Source organism: Mastomys coucha, unplaced genomic scaffold, assembly GCF_008632895.1.
Source record: "Mastomys coucha isolate ucsf_1 unplaced genomic scaffold, UCSF_Mcou_1 pScaffold16, whole genome shotgun sequence".
Lineage (NCBI taxonomy): Eukaryota > Metazoa > Chordata > Mammalia > Rodentia > Muridae > Mastomys > Mastomys coucha.
In genome coordinates, this window is record NW_022196898.1 from 48,643,828 (window position 1) to 48,650,289 (window position 6,462).

Here is a 6,462-nt window from a genome sequence, read left to right on the forward strand (position 1 = left end):
GTGGCTTTCAATCTCAATTCCCTTAACCACAACGCAAGGGTCTGAACCCTAGGAAGCTTTAGGGCAGTGGCTCTCAGCCTTCCTAATGCTGTGACCCTTTAAAACAGCTCCTCCTGTCGTGGTGAATCCCAACCAGAAAGTTATTTTTGTTGCTACTTTATATCTGTAATTTTGTGACTGCTATAGATTGTAATGTGAATGTCTGATATTTGACCCCAAGGGGCTCTCAGCCCACAGGTTTAGAAATGCTGCTTTAAGGCCTTTGAGACCCTTTTCAACTCCAAACTATGTGATTAAAATTAAGTCTGTTATCAACTGAAAAGGCATTCATTCCTCGGGCTGCTGTCTTTTCTAATGCAATCTTTCTTCTTGAGTTCACCCCTCAGAGTCTACAGTCAGTCACATGGCTCCGTGGAGTGTTTTGCAGAGTGACATCTTAGTCCTTAGGATACAACTCCAAAAAAAAAAAAAAAAAAATTCATTGATTTAAAACTACAGACTCTATCTCCCTGGGAATTCACAGTGCTATTTAAAACTCTTAGTACTTTTTTTGGGGGGTGAAGTACGTGTGTAACTTTTTTCAATCCATGGTTTTACAAATATGTATTCAACCTCACAACCCTTTCAGAAAAAAAAAAATTAATAATGCATATGGGACTGGCTGTGTTAACAATTTCCCTTCAGTCTGAATGTTAAGTAGATGTCCCGATGGTCCTGCTGTGAACGTATAATGATGCCAGGCTTCCTTATCCCCCTTCTTGGTGTCACTTACTGACAAACTGGAAAATGATCGATAGGATGAGGTATTAGTATTAATTCTCACCCCAGTGCTGTCAACAGCTATAAAAGATTCCTTTCAGTTGACCAGAAGAGGGAAGCAGAGTACCTGAGATGGCACACGAAATCCCTCAAGTGAGTTTGGAATAAACATAGAAACACTGAGTCTGGAGGCTTCTCTTGGATCGTCCCCTGACAGAGCGATCCATACAACGTTCTAATGTCGTCTCAGGAACAAGCCCCTTGCTATTGTCAGAAGCTGGCGCCTCAGACCATTACGCGTTTGCCAGCTTCCGGAGGAAGTGGGGGCAGCAGGGAATAAGCAAGAAGGAGCTGACTGAGGCATCCAGGGAACAAGAAGCAGGTTAGAAAGGGAACAGAGACAGACTATAGTTGCAGCTCCTTGAGCTGAGGCCTCTGCTTCCAGGGCTGGGGATTACAGGTGTGCTCAAACACAATCGGCCTAAGTTGGTCTCCAGCAGTGATATTTTCCTCTTTGGGCTTGCTTTCATCTCCCATTCAGAGACTAGGGAGCAGGTAATGAATGTCAGGCAGTGCACCTGGGTAGTTTCTACCTCATCCTGCTCCCTAAAAAATCTCTTATAAAGATTCATGCTGTGCGTGTGTGTACACATGTGTGTTTGTGAGTGTGTGTTTGAGTGTGTGCGTATGTATGTGTGTGTATGTGTATGTGTGTGTGAGTTCCAAGGCCAGAAGAAAATATTGACTAGTTACAGATAATTTTGCAGAGAGAAGGGGGTATAGGGAGGAAGGAAGTGGGAGGGAGGAGGAGAGAAAGAGAGGGAGAGCGAGAAGAGGGAGAGAAAAGGAGAGAGAGAGAAGAAAGAGAGAGGGATTTTAACCACCAAGCCACTCTCCAAGCCCCCATCTTCTCCCTTTTATTTATAAACAATCTCTGTCTCTGTCTTTCTGTCTCTCCATCTGTCTCTGTCTCTGTCTCTGTCTCTGTCTCTGTCTCTCTCTCTCTCTCTCTCTCTCTCTCTCACACACACACACACACACACACACACACACACACACAACCATACTAAACCCAAGTCATACTAAATCAGGCCATGGCCCTGAACATGTCAGCTGTTAGAATGTCACTTTCCTTTGCTGACCACCCTAGGAATGTGCTGCTTTGTTATGCTCACAGCAGTGTGCAGGCTTCAGGGTTGGGTTTCCATAGGTGGAGCTTTTCTTCTGCTCAGACTATTTTGCAGATTCAAATTTCCCTATACCCTTTCTGGGCCAAGAATGTATGGCCCTTGTTCCCAGCTCACTGGGACACCTGTCAAGGTCCTAATTCTTTGCAATGACCTTAACCATTGTCTCCTATACCATGTAGATCCCTCACCTCCCTGAAGACAGAAAATGCTGAGCTCAAGTCATAGAGCCAGTACCTGGTCTGATACTCCTATCCCAGGTCCTTGCTCACCACCCTAGTATCTCCCATTTTTTCCTTTGGAGGCCAGCTATTCTGTTCATTGTTCATATTATATATCACCTACCACTTCTCCATGTTGACTGTAGCCAGAGGTGCCAGTGGATCTTTTTATTTTTCCAAGTTGACAGAGGAACTCAAACAGAAAGAAACGGCATTGTTTTGGTTGGGTTTTGCAAGGCTGGGGATCAGACCCAGAGAGCCTTGTACATGCCAGGCAAACATGCCACCACTGAGCTACACCTCCAGCCCCAAGTTTTAAATATGTTCAAAAGATTATTCTTCATCTAGAGTGACTGTAAGCAAAACCTTACCCACAGGGAAGAATTGGTGTGTCATGTTGTGTAATATTAACATTTTTTTCAGTCCCATTACTTTGCATACTGGGTATGAACATTTCTCAGTTATGAAGAAGCATGATGTATTTAATGTAGATTTGGTTTAATTGGTTTGTGATTCCAGATGAACAACTAAGATTGCTTTAAAATTTGATATACAATATGTTCTTTCTTTCCAGTCAGGTTTTATATTAGAGTTATCTTAGCACTTATACACATACATGCAGGCAAAACACATTCATACACATAAGAATAAAGGAAATCTCTAATAAAGCTTAGATCTCGGACATGGTTTCAGTGCTGGCTGTGTGATTGTCCTCCTCAGCGTGTCACCTACTATCCTTACTATTTTCTTTCTTCTTTTAGCAGATCAATAGATGGTTCCACTTTTTTCTTCAATAAGTTAGCAAATGCAGAACTATCAGTTTTTTGTGCTTGCTGTTCCAGTTCAGATGCACAAAGAAGGTTGCTGTCTGCCGGGGTGTTCTCTTCCCAAATATTCTTCAGAAGAAATTCTCCTCTGTGCTCAGAGCTCCATGTAAATGCATCTCCCTGAGATCTCTCCAGCCTGTAGAGCACTGTCTCCCTTCACTCCCAAACCTTAGTCTGCTTTAGTTTCACTGCACGTGGTCAACAGCATACAGTGTCTGAAAAACCTTCTCCCTTGCATTATTTTTGAAGTAGACTGTGTCTGTGACCTTTATTTTATTTTGACATAACTATTTGGGAGTTTGCCCTCTACCTGAAAGTGAGTGGTTTATGTGTTTGTTTAATTTGCAGTTTTATTACATTGTGAGATGAGAAAATGGCTCAAATAAATTTTTATGATTTGAAACTTATTGGGTTTATTTTTGTGTCCTACTTATGATCTTTTTTTTTTTTTCTTGTAGATGTTCTGCCAAAGCCTAAAATGATGGCATATTTTCTCTTTATAATGAAAAAAAAAAGTCTGCGATTTAGGTGTTTTGCTTCTTGATGATTGTAATTTTAGCTGTTTATTTTATTTAAGCTGTCAAAGGTTGAGATATACTCGCTTAAAAGTCTCCCATAAATATTGTGTTTCAAGCATTTTTTCTGGTGTTTCCAAAATGCTTTATTACAGTCGCATAGAGGTTTCCAACTGTTAGATATTTATCAGAGATTGTAAGTTTGTTCAGTATAAAATGTTTTTCTTTGACCCATTTCAAGCTTTTTGTCATGAATTCTATCTGTCTGAAGTAAACCAGACCAGCTCTCTGTGTTGTCTGAAGAGACAATCTAAGAGCTGATGGCCAGGCTGGGACTCTAATGGTTGCAGGACCCTTTCTTGATTGCAGAAAACGAGAAAATAATAGTCCAAAGGCCAACTGAACTTGAAGTGAGACAAAAAAAAGAACAGGTTTGTAAACCATCCCCGCCCCACTGGGTACTTGCCCCCCCCTGTGAATATCTGCTCCTGCCCCCCCCACTCTTGCCCCCCATGGGGCGAGGGTGGGGAAAGACGATTACACTAGAGCCAGAAACCACTAAGTTTTCTCCCTTTGGCTGTGTGGGAGGTTCACCCAGAACTGTGGAACTGACTCTTGGAGGCCCCTGGTGCTCACTCGATGCCGATTTAGCTAGCCAGGTTCCTAAGCCTACCTAAGGGAGAAGGTTGAGCCGGCAGGATAGCCTACTTCCTATTTCTTAGAGTGGCTAGCAGTGGATCATAAATCTGTGCGGGTTGCTTTTATGTGTCAGTCTGACTGGGCTAGGGGGATGACAGAGAGCTGGTAAAAATATTCTTGGCAGTGTCCATGAAGGAGTTCCTAGGAGAGACCGAGTCCGGAGATGAGGGAAGAGCGTCTCCAGCCTGACATCATCCAAGCCGTCCAGCCCATAAGGGTCTGAAGAGAACAAGGCAGAGGAAGGCCAATTCGGCTCAGCTTTTGAGTTTGGGCAGCCACCTTCTGCCTTCAGACACCAACCAGGACTGCTGTTCCTGGAATCTTCAGAAGTGGAACATGATGATGTTTCTGTTGGTCTTAGACTAGAACTAAGCCCCGCATTTACCTCAGCCACTGTCTTGCAGACAAGTGCAGATTGCGCTTTAGCTCCATGATTGCAAGCATAATAAATATTTTCTGGGGGCTGGAATGATGATACTGGTAACACTCATAGACATAAGAAATATGTATATATATAATAAAATAAATTAAAATCAAGAAGTGAATATTTGTTGTGTGCATTTCTACATATCCAATTGTTGTGGTACTAGTTAACTTACCCAACCCTAGTCCTAGCATGGGGGGCTGGAGAATGGAAAATGCCTGAGAACTTCATGATGTTCCCAAAGGGCTTGCTGAGCCCTAAGAAGACATTCTCCATGAAACAAGCCCCCAAACAACCTCTAGGCTTGGCATCATAGCATGTGCTTAGTCAGTAAAAGGAGAAGTAAATGACAGCGTCATCTCATAGCCTTGACTCTGGTGGAAATCTGTGGCTGTCTCTACCTTTACCCTAGAAGGAAAGATGAACATGAGTAGTCAGGGGCCTTTCACTTTTCAAGAGCCTTCTGAAGGTGGGGGAGGAGATTGCTGGCTTGTGAAATGCCAGCATTGGTGAACGCAGCAAGCGTGCATCTTGGTGAATGTGAAGCATTAATAAATGCAGCCAGTACACAAGAGTGGTCAGATACTTATTACTTGCAGCAGACAAGGATAGCACCTGAGTTTTTCCCAAAGCAATGCTTTGGAGTCCAGGGCAATGGAAAGAGGGGGGTTGTGTTCAGGGCTATCCATATGCACATAGGGCTGGGCTCATTCCTAAGCATGCTCGTTAAGGAGCAGGTCCTAAGCAGGCTGGGCTACGGTTGTGGAGAGTAAAAAATGATGGACAGAAATACCTCTGGGTGTGCTCAGCTTGCACCATAAAGTTTTAGCTGACAATAAAGGAAAGGACATTCTGAAGGTGCATTGCCCTAGGGGTCTGCCCAGGAAGGTGGTTAACACTGGGACTGACAATACGGTGACACAGAACAAAGCAGCGGATCCTAGGAGTGATGACTGGTAACCACTGCCAGCTGTCCCTTCAGTGCAGTGCTGTTGGCAGCTGTTTCCAGCCAGCCAGGGTGGCCCATATTTGTCACTGACTGGGAGAGGGACTAAAGGACTTGGTGTCTTTGGAGAAGCATGAGAAAAATTGTACCCAGATGAGAAAAACCTTGTAATAACCAGCGTGGGTAACCCCATTCTCGAAGAACCAAGAAAGAGACCACTGCAAAAGCATGTGGTTAATTTATTAATTGAAGCTGGTATACCAGGGTCAACTCTGTAATGGTGACCAGAGAGACCAAGAGGAAACAAGGCTCTAAGCTTTTATACCATTTCAGAACCGAGTTTTACAACTTACAAAGTTACAATTTACAACATAGGTAGTTACACTTTATCTTGTTCATTGTTCTTTAGTTTCTATTGATCTTTCCTCCAGGTTAGGATAAGACACCTGTGACGCTCAGGAGGTATGGGGGAGATCCTCTCTCCCAGGAATGTCTCTTGGAAACTTGCATTCCTTGAGGATGGATGTTTGCTTAATAAACTCTTCTAAAAACTCCCTTTGTCTTAAGAATAAGTGGACTTCCTTGCTGTCTGGTATCTTTATGGTGTATCTCCGTTTTCTACTTTTCTACAACCTCTCCAAAAATAAAGAGAGCTAGAATGGATAAGTATTAAACCAAAACGTGATGCTCACCACAGGAAACTGCCTAACCTACGAAGAGCTTCAAAAGATAGGAAGGAATTCTACCCCTGGCATAAACATTATCTCTTGCAAATCCAGACCCTTGTGTTCATGTTTTCAAGACCGGACAAATGAGAACCAACCAGTGGTCACATGAGGGAGAGTAAGCATCCTGTGTTACACTAATCTCACCTTGCATCAGGG

At 43.2% G+C, this 6,462-nt stretch overlaps 1 long non-coding RNA gene across 1 annotated transcript in view; it reads left to right on the plus strand.

The window, feature by feature from the left end:
• The window catches only part of LOC116094209, a 6,039-nt gene extending 1,646 nt beyond the window's left edge, over positions 1–4,393 (plus strand). The window contains exons 2-3 of the long non-coding RNA XR_004119998.1: positions 3,879–3,940; positions 4,333–4,393. This is a non-coding gene — a long non-coding RNA (uncharacterized LOC116094209). The remainder of the gene's footprint in view (positions 1–3,878; positions 3,941–4,332) is intronic.
• Positions 4,394–6,462: the final 2,069 nt, after the last annotated feature.